Genomic DNA, 25,170 nt, shown 5'->3' on the forward strand with positions numbered 1-25,170 from the left:
GACCGGATTAAAGAGCAGTAACCAGATCCTGTTGGGGACAAAGGGGAAACCAAGGCGGATGGCGTGAGTGATGAGAGACGCTTGCACACCATGAAGAAGGGGCCTCCTCTTTCCCCACATCTGGAGGGTTGTGTGGGCCTTGTTTGATTTCATTTCATTCTGCCAGAAAGATGCAGACCTCCTGGCCAGAGTTCAGAGCAGATGAGAAGGGATGATTCAGAGCCAGGGGACACATGTGTGAGGAAAGATTAGCAGTGGAGGAAGACATAAGGCCGGTGTGACTCAGGGCAGATCAAAGCTGTGGGGCTCAGCGAGATGAGATGAGGAATGTTTTCCTGGGGCTGTGGGGCCAGGGCGGCTCTGGAGGCAAGAGGGAAACTCAGGAACGCCTTGGAACCGCAGGCCAGGGCGGGGATCTAAGGTCCTGAGTGGGGAACAGGAGGGAAGCTGCACCCTCAGGTGTCAGTGGTGCAGGTCCCTGTGGGTGTGTGTCGGTCAGTATGGTGCAGTGGATGGAGCACCATGGTGGATGCCATAGGTTCCTGTCCTGGCTCTGCTGCCGGCCAGCTGTGTGACCTTAGGTGGGTCACTTCCCTCTCTGTGCCTCAATGTCCTCCTCATTCCCTCAACACACATTTCCTGAGGATCTATGATGTGCTGAACACTGCCGGCCACTGGGGAGTAATTCAGTGTGGAACATAAAGTGCAATGTAGGGGGAGTTATGCGAGCATCAAACAGGTGCCCCTAACTGTATCTAGGAGGGGGAGAAGGCTAACCCGAGACCAGACACACGGCCAGGAGGGAGCTAGGTGAAGAGGAGGGAGAGTGCTGCTCCAGGAGGAGAAACAGAGGTCCCAAGGCCTGGTGGCTAGAGACAGCAAGGCATGTGTGAGGATCCAGAGGCCTGCAGAGGTGGAGCGGCTGGAGACACAACTGGGGAGGTAGGTAGGGCAGCTCCTGGAGGGCTTGTGGGCCATTATGAACCCACAGCTTTATCCTGAGGATGTCTATGTCATGGGGATGGTGAGCCTCCCTGAAGAAGGGCCTTTGGACCAGCATAATCAGGTTCAAATCTTGGCCTCAGATCCCACTGGGATGATGTTAACAAATAAGCCACTTAGCCTCTGTTGCCTCATTTTCCTCACATATAAATTAGCAGTACCAGTTCATACCTCGTAAATTGTTTTGCTGAATAAATGAGCTAATACATATAAAGCATTTAATACTAGCATCCAGTATACACTAAACACTCAATAAGTGCTGGTGATTATTGTTGTTGGGGTACTATAAATAATGCTATCAGCAGATTGTCTGGCATCTCAAAGAGTTCATTGTGTCCTCGGAAAATTTCTCCCAAGGCATCCTTTTCAATCTGGCTTCAGCCCTCAGGGCCTGGCCCTCCCCTGCCTCTGCCTTTGTGGAGGGCCGTGGCTGGACAGGGCTGGTGAGTCACAAATTAGGGCTAAGGCCAATAGAGCCTTGGTGTGTTGTTTCCTGGGACCTCCCTCCGTACCTTCCCTACCATGTCCGAAGCTGCCCCCAGACCCCCTGGATCAGAACGAGGAGAAGGGTTGGGGTTGGAAGGTCCCCACAGCATGGGTAGAGTGGAGGAGTGGCGGGCAGGAGGTGACTCCCTCTCACACTCCATGCTTGACACCCACTTGCGCATGGGGGACAGGATCCTCCCATCCTCCGTGAACACCCCCAGGACTGTGCTCACCATTCCTGTTCACTGTCAAAGAAACAGAGGCCCAGAGAGGGGAAGCTGTTAGCCCAAAGCCACACAGAAGCTGGTGGCCAGCCTGGGGCTCAAACCCAGGACTGAGAGGTGCACAGGGAGGGGCTTGAAGGCCCTACTGAGGCCTCTGCTGTTCTCTCCAGTGCCCCCAACTCCCCACTCCTGGCGCATTCATGTCCAGCCAGCCCAGCTTATTCAGCATTGCCACACTCACCAGGCCCTCTGAAGCCTCAGGCTTTAGCATATTTTTCCCCCATTGCCTGCTTAGGCCTGCCACTCCCAGACGGGACAATGCTGGGAAGACAGCACCTCTTCCAGGAAGTCTTCCCTGCTCTTTACACATCTACCCCTAGCTGGGTTGGGGCCCTCTCAGCCTCCTCTGCCTCCCAGGATTATTACTTTTACTGCGGGTCATTATCTTTTACCTACAGGACTGAGAGCTCCTTGAGCATAGGATTGGGGGCTGAGTCATCTGTCTGCTCATGCCCAGCACAGGGTCAGGCACAGAAGAGCCTGCTGATAAGATTGTAAAGGGATCGATAAATGGACAATGGACAAGTAAACACTGTGGTCCATTAAATGCAAAATGGCCCATATCCTCCACCCCCTCTATGTTCACCCCATTGCAATGGGACTCTGAAGCTTCTTCCATCAAGAGGTGGACTTTGTTTCCTCGGCTCTTGAATCTGAGCTAGTCTTTCATTTTGACCAATAGAATACATCAGAAATTGTAATATGCCTGATCCCAGGTTAGATCTCAAGAGCCTTGTGTACTTCTGTCCTCTCTCTCAGAACCCTGCCACATCATGTAAACAATGCCGGACTAGCCTGCTGAAGGAAGATAGACTGTGGAACAGAATTGAGTTCCACAAGGCTCCAGAGACATGAGAGAACCCAACTGAGATCAGCAGAGCTGCTACCTCACCCATAGCTGACCACAGATGTGTGAGTGTGTCCAGAAGAACTTTCTGGTGGCCCCATAGGTTTGTGAACAATAATAAATGCTTATCATTTTACCCTGTTGAGTTTGGGGGGTATTTATTATACAGCAATAGCTAGCTGATATAAATACATAAATAAATGAATGGAAGTAATTGTACCATCAAGGCACAGTAGTAAAGGGAGGAATGGAATGCCAGCCTCCTGGTATTCTCACCTTATACAGGTCATGGCTGCCCAGAACAGCATCAAACAGCATGTAGAGATCTACATGCTGAGCAAGCCCACCACCTCAATGGGTTCACTCAGGGCTGAGATGATGGTGAAACCGACAATGTCACTGAAGTATATGGTAACCTGGTCAAAATACCCTGGTTCCACAGTTGCCCCCATTTTCCGAGCTTCAGCCACAGACCTGAAGGGATGGGAAGGGCCAGACACATAAGGTATGAGGGTCTATTTTTGACAGTTTGGAGGCTAGGAAGGGATATTTGAGAGGAAACTGTGTTGAGCATCAGCAGATCTGGTTCAAGTCTGCTGCGGTGCTGACTGCCCTAGAGTGAATACTTGCCCTCTCTGGACATGACTTCCTCTGAAGTGATATTGGGGTGCGGGAAGCATTGTGCCCAGCTCCTTGCTCCCAAGGATGTGAGAGAGCAGAAATTCTACTCACATGCCCAACAGAGTACCTGGCACATGGTGAGGGCTCCATAAAAATATGTTGTATAAGCCATGTGCAGTGGCTCACGCCTGTAATCCCAGCACTTTGGGAGGCTGAGGAAGGAGAATCACTTAAGGCCAGGAGTGTGAGGCCAGCCTGAGCAACATAGTGAGACCCTGTATCTAAAATAATAGTAATAAACAAAACTAACTAAACTAACTAACTAAACAAAATAATGTGCTGCATAAGAAAAATGTTAGATAAATAAACATGGATGAGTGAATTGAATAAATTCATGGAATCCAGATCTGCTGAGCACCCACTATATTCCAGGCCCTGTGCTCAGAGCTAAGGCTAGAGGCACACTCAAGTCCAGGGGCCACTCATCTGACAGAGCAGCCTTTCTGTCTTCTCTCTCTTCAGCTCCAGTTCCTCAGTCTGCTCCTGAATCAGGTCCTCCAGGTTCTGGGAATATTTCTCCAGCAACCACAGCATGGAGTCAGCAACACTGATCTTCTTGCCTTGGTTGATGCTTTTGAACTGAAAATGGAACAAAAATGCCAAGTCATCCATGAAGGTCAGCACACCTGGTCCTCAGCTGGGAGTCTGGGGCCACAGAAATGCACCAAACAGAATCCCCGCTTGAAGGAGCTGCATTGTTTTGGGGAATAGATATGTAAATGACAGGGGGATGGTGGCTCTGACAAGGGAAAAGTGCAGTCAGCTTTGTGCCAGATTAACGGGTTAATTCTGTGTGGGGTGGGCAGGCAGCAAGAGGACTTTGCAAAGGAGTCTGTACCCAGCACAGCATTATGGTTAACAAACACAACCCTATTGCACTGGGTCTCACAACAACGCTGTGAGATTCTTTGTTCTTCTCAAAGATAGACAGATAGATAGATAGATAGATAGATAGATAGATAGATAGATAGATAGATAATAGACAAATAAACAGATGGATGGTTGGACAGATGGACAGACAGATGGACAGATGGATGGATGGATGGATGAACAGATGGTTGGATGGATGGATGGATGGTTGGACAGATGGAAGGGTAGGTGGATGGATGGATGGATAGATAGAAAGAATATATGTAGATTATTTATATGTATAATCTGTCTCTATTTCTACTTTGTTCCTCTGAAATTTTAATGATGAAGAAGAATAAAAGCAGTACCACACAACAAAATAATAAACGTGTGAGGATATTAGGACCAAAGGAGAGTAAAGGCTTTTTTTAAAAAAAGGTAAATCTGGGAGTGAAATCTGTATGCAAAATCCATGCTAGAATTTGGTCACCATTTTGGATATGAGCTTCCTAGCAACAAAGCAAAGAGAGAAATATAGATTATACAATCCATGGGGTCCATAAGACAATGAAACATTAAACTAATTGCTCAAAAGAAATACAACTACTCCTAGTGCCAAGCAAAGAGAAGAGCCTCTTAGTTCTTCGTATGAGAACCCTTATGTGTGATCATAAACTACATCTTCAACAACAACCTTACAGGACATCTGGCAGCAGTTTTCCTAGGAAGACTTACTAGAACCTTACCCAGTGTGGTTTGCACCTTCCCAGAGTGCAGTCAGTAAGAGAAGCAAATCAATGATGGTCAAAGTGAAGGGGTCCATGCTTGTCAAAATCCAGCATCTTGAACGTGTGAGAGTGTGTGCGTGTGTGTGTGTGTGTGTACACGTCTGTGTGTGTGTGTTGTGTGTGTGTGTAGGTATGCACATCCAACCTCCATTAATGCCACGTCTCTCAGCCAAATGTCTGCAAGGTAGGGAGTGGCAGCAGCCCCTTAAATGCACCTATTTTGTATTGTCCAACAAAAGCAGAGACATAAGCTTTACAGGGTGGGCACGACAGCTGCTGACCTTGAGACACCAACAAGGACATGAAGCCAACTCCAAGGTCACCTCTGCATGGAAGGCCACCATTTCATAAATGAAGAGACAAAGGATCTGAGAGGTGGAATAACTTGCCAAGGAGCACACAGTGGTGGATCTGAGTTTCAAACTAAAGTCTTTTATATTAATTTTATCACCTGCCACCCCACCGAATTATTTTATCATTTGGAATTATGTATATTTCTTCTTCCTTTCCAAAATTAATTTTCTCATCTAATTGCATTGGCTACTACTCCTAGAACAATGTGAAATGAATATAAACCCAGGCCTTTTTTTTTTTTTTTTTGAGACAGAGTTTCGCTCTTGTTATCCAGGCTGGAGTGCAATGGCGCAATCTCAGCTCACCACAACTTCTGCCTCCCGAAACCCAGGCCTTTTGACTTTAATGTCAGTGTTCTTTCTCTTGTAACTTACTCACTCTCTCCTTATCAAAGAGCTACATTAAAAAAAAAATTAGTTATCTCACTGGATGGTCACACCTATCTGGAGAGTTAGGCCAGGGTTAGTTATCTTTCCAGGAAACATACAGGGAGGCTGAGGCCCAAGAGGACCATTAACTTGTCCAAGGTCAAACAGTGGGTAAGTGGGATGATATCCACTGGATTCTCACATAGATGTGAATCCAGGCATCTGACCCCTCACCTCCCCACAGTGTGATGCCATTCCCCCCTTCTTCAGGTGGAATTCATGTGTGCCCATCTCAGCCTTCTTTGCCGTGGGGCCTTGGCCAGGAATCTTGGGCAAGAATCCCACAGTCACCCCTCACTCAAGGCAAGAGCCCTTCCCCACCTCACTGGCCATGGCAACCTCCGATCCCCTGGAAAGATTCCAAGCTTGTGCTTTAGAAACTGGTTGCTCATCCTAGCTCTGCTACCCACCATTATGGTGACTGCTTAGAGGTCATTTACTCTGAGCTCCAGATTTCTCATCTGTGGAGGGGGGCACCACCCCTGATGCCAGAGCTAAGTGGGGAGGGGTTGTGGGAAGAGAGGGGATGGGCAGGGCTTCTCAAAGGACACCTGTGTGCGTCTCCTTGGACTGCCTTGCTGCCTCTCTCCCTCTCATCACCTGTCCTAACCCCTTTATTGTTCCCTGAACCACTCCTTGGCAACTCTCCACCATGGCTGGAGTGTGGAGGACGGGGAGGGGAGGCACTGTTCCCTTGGGTCTGATGGGATGGCCCCGTGGAAGCCATCAGCCAGCTTGGTCATGTTCACATACTCCACTGCTGCCCCGCCAGCTTGCACAGACTTGCCTTGCTCCTCCCACTGAAATCCCCAAGGCAGTCCTGGGGGGGCCCCAGGGCCCCTCACATTTTCCCCTCACTGACTCAGGAAGTAGTACTGTCTCCACAGCCACAATGGCCTCTCTCCTCTAGTGCCAGAAGGCCTGGTACAAGGCGGGGTTCCTGGCGCAGCTCTGCAGACAGACAGACCTGGGTTGGACTCCAGCCCCATCTTTCACTTGCTCAGTTACATTGGGCAAGTCCCCCCACCTCTCCAGGACTCATTTCTCTCCCACGAAGCCAAGAAACTAACACTGTTTCCTCAGAGGGCAGTGGCAAGGATGAAAGGAGGGGAGCATGGCCCTCAGCATGGGGCTTGACACTCAGGAAGGCATGGGACAAATATCCCTGGAACCTGTGGCCCTGAGAAAGTTCTCCTTAAAAGGCGGACCTCAGGGGTGACAGTGCTGGGTGGTTGCCCCTTACTGCATGGCTTTCCAGGTCCCAGGGAACTCACAGGGCTTGCATTGAGCTAAGTGAGCTGAACGAATGGGCCATTTTTTGTGAGCACTGGCTCCTCTGGGGAGCACTCACCTGGCTGTAGATCTGGTCCATGCTAGGTCTGTCCTCTGGAGCCTCGTCCCAGCACTGCTTCATCAGCCAACGCACTCAGGCGGCCCGTGATCAGGGGTCACCAGCGGCCGGCACAGAGGAGGGGGAGATGCCACCCTCCTGATGATTTCGGCAACCAACACCATGGGGTGGGCCTGGGGTCCTGGGAAGGGTCATGAAAGGAGCCTGGCCTCGGATCCTGAGAGCGTGGGCAGAGTAGGCTTATGGCGGTGCCAGGTTCTGGGCCTGAGGATATTCCTCAGCTCCTGTTTCCAGGGTATGGCTGGCCAGTGGATGTGGCATTATTGTTCTCCTGGGTCTACCCTGGGTGTGGCCAAGGAAAGGGTCTCAAACTGGGAGCCAGGAGAGCTGCGAGCTGGTTTTGAATTCTGTATCTGCCACCACGATACTATGGGATGGTGGAGAAGACAATGACCTCTCTGAGCCTCAGTCTCCCGATCTGTGAAATGAGCATATAAACTGCCTTCTTTTTTCTTTTATTTTTCTGTTCTTTTTTTTTTTTTTTTAATGTCGTGATCCCAGCTCACCACAACCTCTGCCTCCCAGGTTCAAGCGATTCTCCTGCCTCAGCCTCCAGGTATGCACCACCACGCCCAAATAATTTTGTATTTTTAGTAGAGACGGGGTTTCTCCATGTTAGTCAGGCTGGTCTCAAATAAACTGCCTTCTTGAGAGGAGTGCTGAGGTGGAAGATGACGGATGTTAGCACCTGGCAGACTCTCCCCCACCCTCAGGCCCCGCAACAACTGCCGCTGCTCTGTTGCCAACAATGCCCACCAATGATCTTGAAACCTTGACAGCGCAGCTCTTTCCTCCAGCCTTGCCACGCAGACACTGGCGTGCCAGTTCCCCACAGGTGTGAATGACACTGCCTGCTTATCATTATCATCATCATTATGATTCTGTCCTCAAGAAAACCTGGCCACATGTCATCCTGTCTCCACACCAGGCTAAGTCAGTGCTCTAGTTCTGCTATGACTCTGAGCCTCAGTTTCCCCACCTAACAACTGATGGAAATAACCCCTGCCTCGGGGGGGCTGCTGGAGAACCAGGGGGAGCCGAGCGATTCTAAAGTAGGCTGGGAGGAAGAGGGGCTGACACCGAGCTCAGGCTCTGGAGTCCACAGATCAGAGTGGGACTTCAGATGACCCATTTACAGTCCGCACAAGGCGCATCACCTCTCTGAGCCTCAGCTTCCTCACCTGGAAGATGGATATAACCATACTACATATTTGGAAGTGTTGTCACGAGGCAGAGTAGGTTAATCTCCTCTGAGGAGGGCCGGGAACCTCCTCTCATGAGTGAGGGAGGTGGGAGCCCTTGGAGCCAGGGAGGAGAAATTTCTTTCTGGGGTTCAGTCCCCTTCCCATCCCTTTTTGGCTTCTCATTGGGGATAATGCAGGAGTCACCATTCCATTTTACAGACAGGGAAACTGAGGCTCCTGGGAGTGAAATCAGGTACCCACATAGGGCCAGTCAAAAGCAGACACTAGAATGGGGCCTGGTTTGCACCCAGCCTGCACGATCTCTGCCCAGAGGTTCCCAGCCTCCAGGCGTTAGACCCTGAGGGCCCCCGAGTGTGGGATCTGGGAAGTCGTATGTGCTTACAAAAGACTGTGTGCTGATGGAACCAATCATACACCACATGCACACATGTACTACTGATTTTCAAAGGTATGCAGATGGCACTGTAATGAATACAAACAAATCCATTTCAAAGTGTTGCTGATTTCACAGCCGATTTTATCATTGGGTATGTTCTCAGTTAGTGGATATTAGAAGTCAAATAGTAGCATGAGAGGCTCTAACCATTTTTGACATTAAAATGGAGTCTTCATATGTGAACATGCTGGGAACCCCTGCCCCAGGCCAGGCTAGGTCTCATGCTCCCCTCACTGCGCCAGGCATGCTGTCCACACCCCAGGCATAGCCATGATTGATGGACAGTGCTGAGGGCTGGGGGAGGAGGCTGAGCATCCAGCTCTGGTGGGATCTGGCTGGGCTCTAAGAGGATGCCCCACGGATGACGCCAAGAGATTTTAGAACACTGAGCTTGGACCAGGGATGTCCACCCAATCCCAGGTCCACAGCTTCCCCTCTGAGAAGTCCCTTCCCCTCTCTGAGCCTCACTTAACTCTAAAAGGGGGGCGATTAGCCACCTCCCAGGGTTGTCAAATGGAATCATGCATTTGAAAGTGCCTTGGGAACTGCAAAGTGCTCCCCCACCCACAGGATCCTAAAGAGATGTTAGAGTCAGGAGAGAGCCTGGGACCCCCCTTAGCACGCTCCTCACATCACTCCGCAGATATTTATTGAGGACCCACTGCATGCCAGGCACTCTGCCTACAGCATTTCACTGAATCCTCACAGCTGCGCTGGAAGGCAGACATCATGGTTCCCATTTTACAGATGAGAACACTGAGGCTTGGAGCCTAAAAGGAATTTACTCAAAGTCACGAGGCATGTTGGTGTGAAGCTGGGCTTAGGTTGGTGTTCCCTGGAGCCTGTGGCCTGAGCCCTGTACTCCCTGAGGCCTAGGAAAGCACACAGCAGGAAGCAGTGGGCCCTAGGCTGACAGCCTCCTCAAGGGTGGCCAGAGCATTCCAGGCCTGGGTCCCTGCACCCAAAGCTGGATGGAGCCAGGCCTGGAGCGCCTTGCACTGGTGGCATGGCTTGCAGATCCCATCTGGCCAGTCCTTCCCTCCTCAGAGGCAGATGACGGGGAGGCAGCCGAGGAGTGTTGAACAAATGGTCTTATAAGGCCCCCCTTCTTCCCACTCCTCCACCTCATAAATTTGGGCCTGGAATGCTCATTATTCACAGGGCTGTGGTGGAGAAAGGCAGTGGGGCTGGGCCTCCTGTGAGTTAAAGATTATCCACTGGGGTGGGAGCTGATGGTGAGCTCGGCACCGTCACTGCTCTGCACTGTGGGCCGAGGTGCCAGGTGTCTGTGGAGGGCCAGGTCCCTCGGACTGGGAAGAGGCAGCAGAAGGATGACAGAAAGAAAAGTCTGGGGTCCAGGGAGCCGGACAGAGAGCACAGAGGGGAGGAAACATTTTTGGAGTTGGGCCTTGGCACTGGGGCTGGAAGAGAGAAAGTGTGTACAGGCCAGGTGACGATGGGGAAGCTGCGAGTGATTATCCTGGGGAGCCAGAAGTGTGAGGACAGAGATGCTCTGAAGGAGCCTGCCTGGGCAGGTAACGAAGCCCCCTGGTATTGAGCAGCCTGGCCACGTTGGCCACGGGGCTGGGGATCTAGCACATTTGTTACTGGATTCCCATTTATAGATGACAACACTGAGGCTCAGAGAGGGTAGGCAATTTGTGTAAGGTCACAGAGTAAGACAGTGACACAGCTGGAGTAGGGCTGAGCTCTGTGTAGCCTGTGCTGGGCATGGAGGGCAGGTGCAGGCAGGGCATGAGCACCTACAGGCATGGCAATGATACTGGGGAGGAAGGCAGGGGTGGGGATTTTCACCCAGAGCACAACGTCCTTAGCCCCTGGAGTGGGTCAGCTGCTATTCTGGCAGAGTTGCTGAAGGCTGTAGGGAAAAGAAAGAGAAATCAGACTGTTACTGTGTCTATGTAGAAAGGGAAGACATAAGAGACTCCATTTTGAAAAAGACCTGTACTTTAAATAATTTCTTTGCTGAGATGTTGTTAATTTGTAGCTTTGCCCCAGCCACTTTGACCCAACCACTTTGACCCAACCTGGAGCTCACAAAAACATGTGTTGTATGAAATCAAGGTTTAAGTGATCTAGGCCTGTGCAGGACGTGCCTTGTTAACAAAATGTTTACAAGCAGTATACTTGGTAAAAGTCATCGCCATTCTCTAGTCTCAATAAACCAGGGGCACAATGCACTGTGGAAAGCCGCAGGGACCTCTGCCCTGGAAAGCTGGGTACTGTCCAAGGTTTCTCCCCATGTGATAGCCTGAAATATGGCCTCATGGGATAAGAAAGACCTGACCGTCCCCCAGCCCGACATCCGTAAAGGGTCTGTGCTGAAGTGGGTTAGTAAAAGAGGAAAGCCTCTTGCAGTTGAGATAGAGGAAGGCCACTGTCTCCTGCCTGCCCCTGGGAACTGAATGTCTTGGTATAAAACCCGATTGTACATTTGTTCAATTCTGAGATGAGAGAAAAACCGCCCTATGGTGGGAGGTGAGACATGTTTGCAGTAATGCTGCCTTGTTATTCTTTACTCCACTGAGATGTTTGGGTGGAGAGAAACATAAATCTGGCTTACGTGCACGTCCAGTCATAGTACCTTCCCTTGAACTTAATTATGACATAGATTCTATTGCTCACATGCTTGTTGCTGACCTTCTCCTTATTATCACCCTGCCCTCCTACTACATTCCTTTTTGCTGAAATAATGAACACAATAATCAATAAAAACTGAGGGAACTCAGAGACCGGTGCCGGTGCAGGTCCTTGGTATGCTGAGCGCCGGTCCCCTGGGCCCACTGTTGTTTCTCTATACTTTGTCTCTGTGTTTTATCTCTTTCTCAGTCTCTCGTCCCACCCGACTAGAAATACCCACAGGTGTGGAGGGGCAGGCCACCCCTTCAAAGGCTGCCCGGTTTAAGTCAAGTTCTCATGGTCAGACTTTAGGTGTGTGTGTCTACGTGGTCTTCAGGCCCAGATTTCCTGATTGCGATAGAATTTCCCACTAGGCAGAGACTAGCCAGGGACAGCCAAGCAAGGGGAGGAGGATACCTACCTTCCACTGGGAGTCCCAAGGAGCAGTAGAGTGGGCCCCGAGTCAGCACCTCCTGCAGGATGATGCCAGTGCTGAAGATGTCCCCTGTGAGGGTGCACCGCCCAGGGCGCCCAGGCCCCGGCAGCAGCTCAGGAGCTGTCCATAGCAGCTCTGCAATCACAGGGCAGGGCCACGCCACCATCACCTACTGACCACCCAAGCCAGGCCGGGTGCATCTATTCTCCCCAATTCACAGGTAAAGAGCCTACAGCTTGTTCAGAGAGGAGAAGCAATCAACTCAAGGTCACCAATACCAGGGGACTGGAGATCTCCCTCTCCCTGCACCTTACAAGCACCTGGTTAAACAGAGGCCCCCAAACCTACTGGCAGCCCCCTGCCTATCCCTGAGCTGACCTTCCAGGGCTGGCCAGGGTTGGGGATCCTGCTAAGTGTCCAGGGGCTCTGCATAACCATGGTCAGTGACCCTGAGCACAAAGCATCTGTCCACCACACAGTTTTGGAACTTGAGGCAGCCAGGAGGGAAATGTTAGTGGTGCAGATACCTCACGCCCTGAGGTGGACTTAATGGGGGTCCGTTGGATCTGTAACGAATGAGAGGAAACCTGGTTCTCTCGGAATTCCCACAAGCCCCAGAAAGCCTTCCTGCCTCCCTGTACCCATGGCCATGCAGTTTGGATATCCCTGGATTAGACAAAGCTGAAAGAGCCCAGCTGTGGGAAATCTGAGCATCTCCTATCTCCCTGCCATCCCCACTTCCCTGCAGTGCCAGGCCCAGGGAGGGATCTCATGCAGATCAAATCCAGCAGCAGGGAGGCCTTGAAGGTCCAGTCTAGGTGCAGGACCTCTTTCCGCAGCAGGTTCCCCAGAGATCACGAAAATGCCCAGGCAGGTGGCGACGTTCTCACACTGCAGCTCCCGCATCTGTCAGGGAAATGGGCACCTTAGCAGCCCTCAGGGGCCGTTCGAGGGCTGGACCAGGTGCAATCCACATCTAGGCCACCTGCTCTTAGCACCAAGCACAAGGCTAAGCATGGAGAAGCATCAGAAATGTTGAATGAATGGATGGATGGACAGACAGATGGATAAATGGGTGGGTGGTGAGGGATGGATGGAGGATGGATGGATGAATGTATGCATGGATAGATGGTGGTGGGTGGTAGACGGATAAATGGATGGGTGGGTGGGGAGCTGGTGGGTAGGCAGGTAGATGGGTGGGTGGGTGGCTGATGGGTGGGAGGGTGGATGGATGATGGGTGAATGGGTGGGTGAGTGGGTACTTGGTGGGCTGGTGGGTAGATGGGTGGGTGGATGGATGGATGAGTGAATGGGTGGGTGGCTGGGTGGGTGGATGGGTTGGTGGGTGATTGGTCAGTGGGTGGATAGGTGGTTGGTGGGTGGGTGAGTTGTTGGGTAGGTGGATGGGTGGTTGGTGGATGGGTGGTTTCATGGTTGGTGAGTGGGTGGGCAGATGGATGGGTGGATGGGTGGGTGGATGAACGGGTGGATGAATGGGTGGATGGATGGGTGAGTAGATGGGTGGTTGGTGGGTGGGTGGGTTGTGAATGGGTGAATGGGTCAATAGGTGGATAAATGGCAGATCACTTGAAGCCGGGAGTTCGAGATCAGCCTGGCCAACATGGTGAAACCCTGTCTCTACTAAAAATACAAAAATTAGCTGGGTGTGGTGGTGCACACCTGTAATCCCAGCTACTTGGGAGGCTGAGGTCGGAGGATCGCTTGAGCCCGGGAGACGGAGGTTGTAGTGAGCTGAGATTCAGCCACTGCACTCCAGCCTGGGTGAAAGAGCGAGACCCTGTCTCGAAAAAAAGAAAAAAAAATCTACTGACATAGTTGCAAGATGACCACTGGGAAATGCCTAACTTAACTTCCAGTCACTTAATCCTTCTGAACTTTATTTCAGACTGTGGTGATATTGGAGATATCAATAAAATTCACCATGTATCAAAAGCACACCACTTGCCAGGAAGAGTTCTAAGTTATTTCATGCATTCTCTGCAATCATAATCCCCCAGAAGGTGGCTATCACTAGCTCCATTTTACAGGAAAGCTAAGAGTTCCATGGAGGCAAGATTTCACCCAGATCTTCCTGACTCAAGTCTCATGCTCTGTCTCCATCCCTCAGTGCCTCTCAGGATGGTAATGATCTTGGGGGTGAAAATGCTTATGTGGTTAGTGATAACAGGTGCTTAGGATCTCCCTGAGGGAGGGGACTTTTTCTCTCTTCTCCATTCTGTATCCCCAAAGCCCAGAACACTGCACATAAGTGCCTGGCACATAAGTGATGCTCAGTAAACAGCGAATAAAAGAAAGGATGGGTAGAGGGAGGGGGCTGCAGGATGAGGTCCCTTCATCATGAGTTGCCATGCGAGAGCATTGATGGAGGATACTGCACCCTGGTGGTTATGGGGATTATGGGTTATGGGGTGCTGACGTGGCTTTAAGGATGCTGGCATGGGACAGTGACAGCAGTAGTGAACCACTGTGATTGAAGCATTGGCAGTGGGCAGGATCACGATGGCAAGAATAACTTCCTCTTTGAGACCAATCTGGATCAGTAAGGGTCTCCTGAGTAGCCTCACTCCCCACCCACCTTCTGCGCCCTCTACAGCCCTGCCTTCCTCAGGAGGCTGAGGTAGCTTGGGCGCAGCTCAGGGTCTGAGCCCACTTCACACTTCTTCAGCCACACCCAGTCTCCCTGTTCAAGGAAGAGCAAGAGTTTAGCTGCTGCTGCTCCTCAGCTGTGGGACCTCAGGAAAACCCCTCTACCTCTCTCAGCTCAGTTTCTTCCCCATCAACTCATTCCTTCTGTGTGTTCTGAGCCAGGCACAGCCTGGTGAGCGGAAACATTTGCTATAAGCCAGGCAGAGCCAAGGGCCAGGCTTTGGCTGATGGACTCCAGTTCCAGTCCTGACACCACCACTTTCCAGCTCTGTGACCTGGGGTGGGTGACTTCGGTTCTCTGAGCTGCAGGTTCCAAATCTGTAAAGTGAGGATGATAGCACCCACCCACATCTCAGGGGCTTAATGAGATGGTGGGTATCAAGTATGCTCGCCCCTGGTCTACAGCTTTGCCTTGCAGGCCTCAGGCCCTCATGACACCCCTAACCCTGTGAACTGCTTGGGTGGGGAGCTCTGTGACCTGGGGATTCATGGTGAGGAGAGAGGGGCGGGTAGGAGAGGAGGGGTCTCAGGTGGGGGCTCTGCCCTTGCCTTGGCCTGGCCCAGAGCTAGCTGTAACCTTGGCCTTCTCTCTTCCATCGCTGATGGGTTTTGCCTCTCAGCCTCACCTGCAGCCCGTCAGCCAACTCGGAGAAGCAGACAAAACACTCTTTGAACACCGTTAAAGCCTCCTTGCAGTAGAAAAGAAAAAAAGATGGAATTCCCTCAGGGGACAGGTAGAAAAGAAGGAGCAAGCAGCTCATGTTGCCTCTGTAGAAACAACTAGCCCGGCTCATCTACCGTGAGAGTCTTGGTGTAGGTGAATCATAGCATCCATGAATTGTTGAACTTGAGAATGATAGCACCTGAGAAATGGCGGTGTCCTCAGCGTCCTGAGATCTTGCTGAGCTCACCTCTGACCGCCCAGCCTCCCTGCCAGCTGGTGGCCCCGGCTCTGCCCGAGGCTATCCTGGGCTGGGTGCTGCCCCCACATCAGGGCCTGGGAGACCCAGGATCTCACCTTACCTAAGCAGGCTGGAGGGTGACCTAGGCTGGCCTTGGTCCCTAAGAGAGGCCCTGGGGTGAGCCGCACCGGCAGCACTGAGGGCCGAGGGCCTGGGAACTGGCTGTTCCTTCAGGTCAGATGATGAACCATGCTGGGCCAGGAGCTGAGGTTCTACTTCCCACTCCTAGCCCTGCTGCCAACTTGCCAAGGGACCCAGGAAAGGTGCTGCTCCTATCTGGGCCTCAGTTTCTCAGTCTGTAACAGGAGTAGGCCATACAGAGGCCCAAGAGGTTATGGGCTCCCTCGGCTTCTCCCAAACTGACTGCAGCTGCCTAGGCCTGGGCATGGGGGTGGCAGAGGCCCTCGCTTGGTACAGGGCCACATTGGTGGGTTCCCGGGGGGCTGGCAGACTCTTTGCTGACCCCTGGGCCACTGACCTCAGGCTCCCACCATCCGCCACACTTCTCCATTCACCATCCACATGCAGCCTCTGGAGGGGGCAGGCGTGGTCAGGAGCATAGACTGGGCCTCTGTCTGCTGTCCGCCCACTCAGCTCAGCCCCTGCCCTACCCACCTGTCTGTTCAGGGGTGGATGGATGAAGGTGAGCTCCTGGGCTGTCAGCAGGATCCGGTGGGGACCCCACACCAGCTGCAGCTGCTGGATGCCCAAACTGGAGGCAAGAGAAGGGGCAGGGCAGTGGGAGTGATGCCAACGCCCCCTCCCAGCCTCAGTCTGGCCTCTGACTCAGAGCCGTCATCTTTCCTCTCCCCGTTTCCATTTCTGTCTCACTGTCAGTCCCAGCTGGGCCAGGAGGGCACTGAACACTGTCTCCACGCAGCCCCTCTGCCTCGGGCTCAGGTCTGGAACCCCTGGGCCTGTTGCATCTGCTGGTCCCCAGTCGCAACGTTCCCAAGTTGCCAAGAGTCCTCGTGGGGCAGCCCAGAGAGGGCTGGGATTGGAAGGCTGCCCGCTTCCAGATGCGCCTGAGACTCAGGGATGGTTTGGATTCAGGAACACACAGGAATTTAGACCCCAGGGAGAATTGTTTTCAAAGCTGGAGGGCCCCTGGGAGTCATTCTGGCCAACCCCATCACTATACAGATGGGGAGCCTGAAGCTCAGGGTGTGGAGCACGTCCAGGGTCATGGGCTTCTTCCTCAAGTCTCAAACGGACCTTCTCAGGAGGCAGCCAGGGCCTTGACAAGTCCTGGCTGGGGCTCTGGGATGGACAGGAGCACCGGGGGCCCTAGGGTCCTGAGAGACGGAGGCTGGGAAAGCCCCCTGTAGACTGCCGGGGCTGAGCACGCAGAAGGGAGGCCCCGTGGGATAGGAGCCCTCTGCAGGCCTCTCCCCATAAGGCCACCAAAGTGATTTTTAAAGGCTTAAATCAAATCATTTCTTACTCAAACCCCACTGATGGTTTCCCATTTTACTTACAATAAGTTCAGACTCTTCGTGGCCCACAAAGCCTCACATGCTCAGGCCCCAAGCTCATCTCAAATTCCTGTCTCATCACCCATGACAGCTCAGCCACTCCACACTCCCTCCTTCGTTTTCCTCCATCAATTGGAGCTCGCTCTGCCTCAGGCCCTTTGCACTTGCTGCTTCCCCTGACTGGTCGCTCTTCATCCAGATGCTCATCTAGCTGCTTCCTTACTATTTGGAGCTCAGCTCAAGTGCCACCCCCCAAGTGGGCTTCCCTGCCCATCTAGCTCTTGTTGGCCACTACTCCATCCTGCTCCTCTATCATTGTATCCTGTTCTGTTTTCTCGGTGGCATTATCACTATGGGAATTTAGCTATCTGGTTATTTGGTTGTCGCCTGTCTCGCCCTAACAGAATAGAAACTCCTTAAAGGCCAGGTCTGTCTTGTTCACCACTGTCTTCCTGACACCAGACGTAGTGGTGCATGAGAGGGACTCAGTCCACATCTGTCAGATAAATGACTGCCTGAATGGCCCACCATCAGCATCCACATCCGTCACCACCTCCAGGCACTGCTGTCTTCTTAACACCAAGAAGCGGGCATCCCCAGGAGACCCAAGTTCACTGAGTCCTGTAATCCAAGCCAGGCCAGCAGCTGCGTCCCCCACCACTAACTCTTTTCAGAATCACAGCAGTGACTACAGAAAATCGTCCCCTCTCTCCCACTCTCCCACGCTCCCAACACTTTCCCCTTCTGATCTTTGTCATTTGCAAGAGAGATGCAGAGCCAGGAGAGGAGAAATGTGTATAAGAGAAAGAGCAGCTGGGCCAGAAATGAGAATTTCAGGGACTGAGAGAGCTGGAGATAGATAAATAGAAGCAGAAGAGACACAGAGGAGCACTGACAAGGCAGGCCAAAAAGGTGAGCGATATAGGGAAGAACAGAGACATGTGGGAGTCCCCCCTTATCTGCAATTTCTCTTTCCATGGTTTCAGCTACCCACAGTCAATCAGGGTCTCAAAATATTAAGATATTTTGAAAGAGGCAGAAAGACCACATCCACTAATTCATATTACAATATATTGTTATAATTGTTCTATTTTATTATTTAGTTATTGTTGTTAATCTCTTACCGTGCCTAATTTATAAATTAGACTTTATTATAGGTATGCAGGTATAGGAAACGCAGCATATATAGAGTTTAGTACCATCCACGGCATCAGGCATCCGCTGGGGGTCTGGGAACATGTCCCCAGTGGATAAGGGGGACTACTGCAGACATACACATATACATATACATACACATATACATATACATATACATACACATATACATATACATATACATACACATATACATATACATACACATATACATATACATACACATATACATATACATACACATACACATATACATACACATACACATATACATACACATATACATATACATATACATATACATATACATTTACATATACAAGAAGGAGAAAGCGATTGACCACACCCAGGGACTAGGCAGAGAGATACTTTGTCAAAAAGAGGCCATGCGCCCATGGTGGAGATGGGCCTGAGCGCGTGCACCCCTGTCCCGGACCCCCACTCAAGGCATTCGGGGTCTGCACTGGGAGCATACCTACCTGCTCTGGCTCCAGGTGGGCAGCCGCCTCTCCATCGGGCCAGGCAGCAGCAAAGGCCTTGTCTATGGGGCCAGACTCCTGGCTGATGGTGAGCACTGCATCATAGGCCTCCTGCAGGGGTCCACCAGTGCCGAAAGACAGGTAGGAGCGGTTGCAGTAGGACAGGGAGAAGAGCAGCATGTCATAGGGCAGGAAGACTAATCTCCCATCCACCAGGCCCTCGGCCCAGGCACGGCTCAGCAGGGTGGTCATCTCCAATCCCCCCAGCACCGCCGAGTGCATCCACAGCACCACAACTGGGGCCAGAATGGCAGGGTCACCTTTGCAGGCCCAGGTCCACTGTGGCCTGCCCTGAAGCCCACAGTTCTCTAGCCCTGGAGAGCTGCTCGGAACTCCCGGGCACCCACTCTGCTGCCACCCCACCCCCATCCCCACTGGTCTAGCAAAGGTAGAATTTCCCTTTAATCTGCCCCCCATAACAATAACAGCCAAGGCCACCAAATCTGAGTTTGATCTGATGAAAAATATCCCTTTAATGGAGGATAGATTTGTATTAATATGGCCCTCCCGGCCTGTCTGCCCAATCATTTTGACCAACGTCCTGCCCTACCCAACTCCACTGGCCCTGACAATTGTGAATATGTATTGATAGTTTTCTTCTTTCTTTCTTTTTCCGATACAGGGTCTTGCTCTGTTGCCCAGCCTGGAGTGCAGTGGTGCAATCATGGCTCACTGCAGACTCACATTCCTGGGTTCAAGCAGTCCTCCCACTTCGGCCTCTGAGGGAGCTTGGATTACAGGTGTGAGCCGCACACTTGGCTGTCGACAGCTTTCTCTGTGTTGTCCTAAAGAACTTTCTCAAACATTTTGTCATTCAATGTTGCAACAGCACTAAGAAGCATGTTGACCATTATCTCTATTTTTTTAGAGGAGCAGTTGGGGAGTTGCTCAGGACTCATAACCACCACAGTGGTACAGCTAGAATTTGAACCCAGGCAGGTTGGCTCCCAGCTTATAATCCTTTTTTTTCTTTTTTAAAGAATTTTTTTTAATTGAGATACATATAAAATTCATTCTTTTAAAAAATGTACAATAAAGTGGTTTTAGTATATTCACCAAGTTATGTAACCATCACCACCATTGAATTATAGAACGCTTTTATCACCCCAGAAATAAACCCATTAGCAGTTGCTCCCCATTCCTCCCTCCCTCAACCCCCGTCAACCATGAATCTGCTTTTTGTCTCTATGGATTTGCCTATTCTCGACATGTCATACAAATGCACATAACACATGGTACTTTGTGTGTGGCTTCTTTTTTTTTGACAGGGTCTCACTCTGTCGCCCAGGCTGGAGTGCAGTGACATGAACTCAGCTCACTGCAAACTCCACACCCTGGGTTCAAGAGATTCTCCTGCCTCAGCCTCCTGAGTAGCTGGGATTACAGGCACCCACCACCACACCTGGCTAATTTTTGTATTCTGGTTAATTTTTGTATTTTTAGTAGAGATGGGGTTTTACCATGTTGGTCAGGTTAGTCTTGAACTCCTGACCTTGTGATCCACCCACCCACCCCCGCCCCCACTCCGGGCCTCTCAAAATGCTGGGATTACAGGGGTGAGCCACCGTGCCTGGCCTGTGTCTGGCTTCTTTGACTTAGAGTAATGCTTTCCAGGTTCGTCCTTATTGCAGCATACGTCAGTACTTCATTCCTTTTCGTGGCTGCATAATACTCACTGTATGACAGACCGCATTTTGCTTATCATCATCGGCTTGTAATCTTAACCTTGGCCCTGGGTGGCATCCTTAAGGTCTAAGTAGACACAGATACATGCATCTCTACCTTAGTAAGAGAAGTAGCCCTGAATAATAAAGCTGCCAGTTTCACCCCCAGGCCCCAGGACAGAAGGGAGCCCTTGCCAAGGTCGGGGTCCACACTTGATTTCCTCTGCATCTTTTCCGTCTTCCCCACTTGGGTCCTGACCAGCACGGCAATCGCAGCCACAAAAGGGCCACCACTTGTTTGGGATGTGGCCTGGGTTCTCACTGCACTCCCTTTTTGCAGAAAACCCAGGAAGGCTGAGGGTCTCCTTGCTGGAGCCTGAAGACCCCTCATCACATGGACTTCAGGGCCTGGAGCCCTGGCTTCCGCTGAGCCTCTGGGGACCCGTACTGTGAGGGCCACAAGCCCACCCCCTCCATGTCTTAGATAGTGCGGGAGGTCCTCAAAGAGAGGCCCACCAGGACTGAGTGGAAACAGAAGCTGGGCCTGTGTCCCATCTGCTCTGCTGGGCCGACTTCCCAAACGCCCTTTCTCTTGAGGGTTGGAAGCGCTGTTCTGTATTTGGCCACGCGGGGGAGCTGCTCCACACAGCTCAGGACTAAGCCACCTCACGGGAAACGCAAGCGCGGGCTGCAAGCTGTGCCGCTGGGTGAAGGCACGGTCCTGAGCCTGCTATCTGCAGTGGATCAGCTTCATGCCATTAGTGAAGAAACCATAGCACAGAGAGGATTAGTGACTTGCCTGAGGTCACATGGGTGCGGGATGGGGTGGAGGGGGCGGCAGTGGGACTCCCTGCAGTGTGACTCCAGAGAGTGTGCCCCTCACCCCTCTGCCTCCTGGCTCCTGAGAGCCAGCACTGTGGCTGGAGCTCAGTCCCCCACAGCACGGGTGGAGAAGGAGTCTGAGGGTCTCCCCACCCACTGCTGCCAGTCTCTGGCTATGCAGAGCCAAACTGTTGACGTTCTCCCGGTCCTGCTGGCATGCTACCTCCAAGCCTTTGCACAAGCTGGAGCGCCCTCCGCCTGGAATGCCTTTCCCCGTCAGCTCCACTCCAAAATCAATTTCTCATCATCAGGCCCTGTCCAATGTCACCTCTTCTGTGAAGCCCTCCACATATCCAAGCAGATCAGCAGCTCCAGCCTCTGGGCTCCCCTGTGCCCTACATACACACCTGTCTCCCACCAGACTCAGGCTCCTCACGGCTGGGGCCCAGCCAGATCCTGCCTGTGTCCCCAGAGTACAGCCAAGCTCAGGCAGACTGTGCCCTGCAGTAAGAAATACATTTTACCTTGGTAGACTCACGAGACTGACTGTATAGAACTTGAGTACCCTGAAAGGACGTCTCTCAGAACCACTTACCCTTGCTACCTGCAATGCGGTCTCGTAGTTACTACTGTTATTCCTATCTATTTTAGTTTATTCTGCTCAATTCTGTTCTTCTCTTTTTCTATTCCACTCTCTTTTTTTCTTTTTTTCCTTGAGACGGAGTTTCGCTCTTGTTGCCCAGGCTGGATTGCAGTGGCGCGATCTCAGCTTACCGCAATCTCCACCTCACGAGTAAGCAATTCTCTTGCCTCAGCCTCCTGAGTAGCTGGGACTAGAGGCACACACAGCCACGCCCAGAGGCCCTGACAAGGACTTTTTACCCCCTTTTACAGAGGAGGAAACTGTGGCTCTGGGTGGGACAGTGACTTGTCCAAGGTCTCACCAAATGTTAGGACTGAACTTGGACCAGAGCTTAGCTTCCTGCCTCCTAGCCAAAGACAAAAATCACCTCTTTTTACTGACACCTGGAACATCGGAGCTGAAGGATCCTTGGAGATATAAACATCTAAATCAATTCCTCTGTGTACAGATAAGGAGACAGGCACAGAAAGGAGCATGGGTAGCCCTCAGTCCCACAAAGCTGCAGCAGGCTCCCCTGGCCTGAGGTCTTGCTGGCCATGCTCAGTATCCCGAGAACTCTGCAGTGGATGGCCAGCAGGGGCTCACAGAGGGCTGAAGATCTTAGCAGGCCAGCACTGGGCCAAGGCAGGAGCTGCTTTTAATCCCAGTTCTGCCACTGATTTATGGGACAGAGTCTACAACCCGTTCTGTGCCTCAGTTTTCCCAGCTGTACAGGGAGAGCTTGGCTTAGACATTTAGGTTTGCAAAGGTCATTCAGCTCTGATGTTCTACATGTTTACAAAAATCCAGAGACAGGTGGTTTTTGTCCCTTAGGCTGGCCACATCTCCTCTCCCAACCCTTCTCCCAAGAGTGTGTGAGCCTCTAGTGCCTCCACCTCTGGGCACAATAGACTAATGTGCCACCCTCCTGGGGAGAGACCATTTGTATTTTTAGACTCAGGGAGATGGGCCCCAAGGATTAGCCAAACACTGCTTGACTCATAGAGCCAAGCTCCTCGAGTTAGTCAACTCCACAGCCCCATAATCTCCAAAAGTTGAAGATGCCTTTAGCTGCACTAACACACGAATGACCAAAATAGGGAAGGTGACAGGAACCTGGGGAAGGGGGATGGGGGATTCCTGTCATAGTCATGGGCCCTGCAGCCCCTGCAGCCAAGGGTCATCCTTCTGTCCCTCAACCTGGTGCCTCTTACCTTCTTCCCGAGCAAGCTCCCCACAGACGGACCTGCCACTCTGCGTTGTTGGAGCCGACTCGTTGCCTCTTGGTAGGCCCTAAGGTTCCTGCAACAGGGTCCTTAGATGTCAAGCTCTCAGAGTAGACTCTGGCCTGAGGGGGTCCTTTCCCCTAACAGCCTGTACGATCACCACTCCTCTGCCTGTGCCTTTCAGACCCTGCTCCCTGGGAAGCGCCTCCTACATGGCTCATTCCCTATCTGTCCCTCTCAGGAGCCTGAATAAGCCACTTGGAAAATTAGATCTGTTCAGACCCCTGTGCTCTGGGGAGCCACAAGCAGGAAGGAAGAAGGGAATAAAGTAAAGAGAGACACGTAGAGGGGGATGGAGAAAGAGAGGAGAGGTCTTCAGCACTCCGGACAGCTCCAGACCTGGTTGGGGGCAGCTCCCAGGAGGAAGGATGGGCAAGCACTAAAGAAACCCTTAGTTTATTTGAACCTCTGCTGTGTGCCAGTCCCTGTGCTAGGCACCATTCACACAACCCACGGAGACAGACATTACTATTATCCTCACCTTATAAAGTATGGCCCAGAGAAGTTAGGTGATTTGACCAAGGGCACAGAGCTGGTAAGCGGCAGGGCTGACTGTAGGTCTGGGCTTTGCTCATGGATACAATGTGTAATGATCAAGTCAGGGTAACTGGAATATCCATCACCTCAAACATTTATCTTTTCTTTGTGTTGGGAACATTAAAATTCTTCTCTCTAGCTATTTTGAAATATATAATAAATTACTGTGAACTGTAATTTCTCTGCTGCACTATCGAACACTAGAACTTATTCCTTCTACATAGCTGTATTTGTGTGCCCTTTAACCAATTTTTCTTCATTCCCTTTCTCCCCACTTCCATTCCCAGTCTCTGGTAACCATCATTCTACCTTCTACCTCCATGAGATCCACTTTTTAAGCTCCCACATATGAGTGAGAACACCCAATATTTGTCTTTCTGTGCTGGACTTACTTCACTTCACATGAGACCTAGAATAGAGGCCACTCCTTTCTGGGGTGAACACTTAAGTGGAGATAGAGACCTCAGTCCATGGGCTCCAGCCCTCCCTCTTCCACTTGCTTTCCCCTATCTAGGTAAAGTTAGCTTTTACTAGGTGCACTCAGCATCCACTCTATGCTAGGGTTATGCATACCCATCTCATTTAACCTTTATAGCAACCTAGTGAAGGGATTACTGTCTTTTGCTTTCTTCATGTCACTTTATTCATTCAACAAATGTTTACTGAGTGTCCTCATCATGGTTCTGCCAAGGGGCCAGGCTTCCATCCACCCCGACCTCCCACCCCTAATTCCTGTTTTCCCTCTTGCTCCCTTCCATGTTTCAGACACTGTTCTAAACACCTGAGCTAAATCAACCAACAAACAAATTTAAAAGAACAAAAAATAAAGATTTTTGTCCCTCACAGAGCTTACTTTCTAGCAGGGCAGGGAAAGATGTGTTAGTAAACAAAAAATAAACATAATAAGTAAGTAGACATATTTTTAGTGTTTGAAAGTGATAGGTGCTATTAAAAAAAGAAGGGTAATAATGCCAGGTTATAACTCTGTGGAAGTGTTTTTCGTATTGCTACACAATTGTCATAATTTCAGTGGTCAAAGAACACACTGAATGGATGTGTCATTGGTTAGTATGGATGGAAGGATCTGAAGCCTCTGTGTCTGGTCTTTATTGGGTTTCCCCCTTTACCACTGACCAGGACTGGGCAAGGGAGTATTAAAGGGCTCCCCAGTTAGTATATGGGGCTCTGGTCATGGTCCTCCCTGTCCCCATTGTAAGGCAACAACCATATTTCCTTGTGATAATTGGGATTGATTACTTGGGCTTACACAGTGATTCCCTTCTCTGTCCGTTGATTCAGAGTCCTGAGGAGCCCAAAATGGCCATGCAATAGTTTCAGTTTTCAATTCATTGGAAAAATTACTGCATTCTCTGGAGGGAGTGTTTCTTCCCTGGGAGAAACTAGGTGCTCCAAACCACTGAATCCAAGACCACGGGCACAGGCAGGAAATGTTCTTCTAGTGAGTTTGTGGGTGATAGTGAAAGAGGCCACTCCTATCTTTTTTCCTTGGTTCCCAGCCCATCCCTTCTGCTGTAGGAAGATGGCCCACTTGGCCCCTAGTATAAGGCGTATACTGCATCCTGGAAGCACAGGA

At 51.1% G+C, this 25,170-nt stretch overlaps 1 pseudogene; it reads right to left on the bottom strand.

Moving 5' to 3' along the window:
- Window positions 1-22,312, bottom strand: part of LOC101135125 (guanylate cyclase D-like) — a 36,245-nt pseudogene extending 13,933 nt beyond the window's left edge.
- Window positions 22,313-25,170: the final 2,858 nt, after the last annotated feature.

Source organism: Gorilla gorilla, chromosome 9 (assembly GCF_029281585.2).
Source record: "Gorilla gorilla gorilla isolate KB3781 chromosome 9, NHGRI_mGorGor1-v2.1_pri, whole genome shotgun sequence".
NCBI classification, from domain to species: Eukaryota; Metazoa; Chordata; class Mammalia; order Primates; family Hominidae; genus Gorilla; species Gorilla gorilla.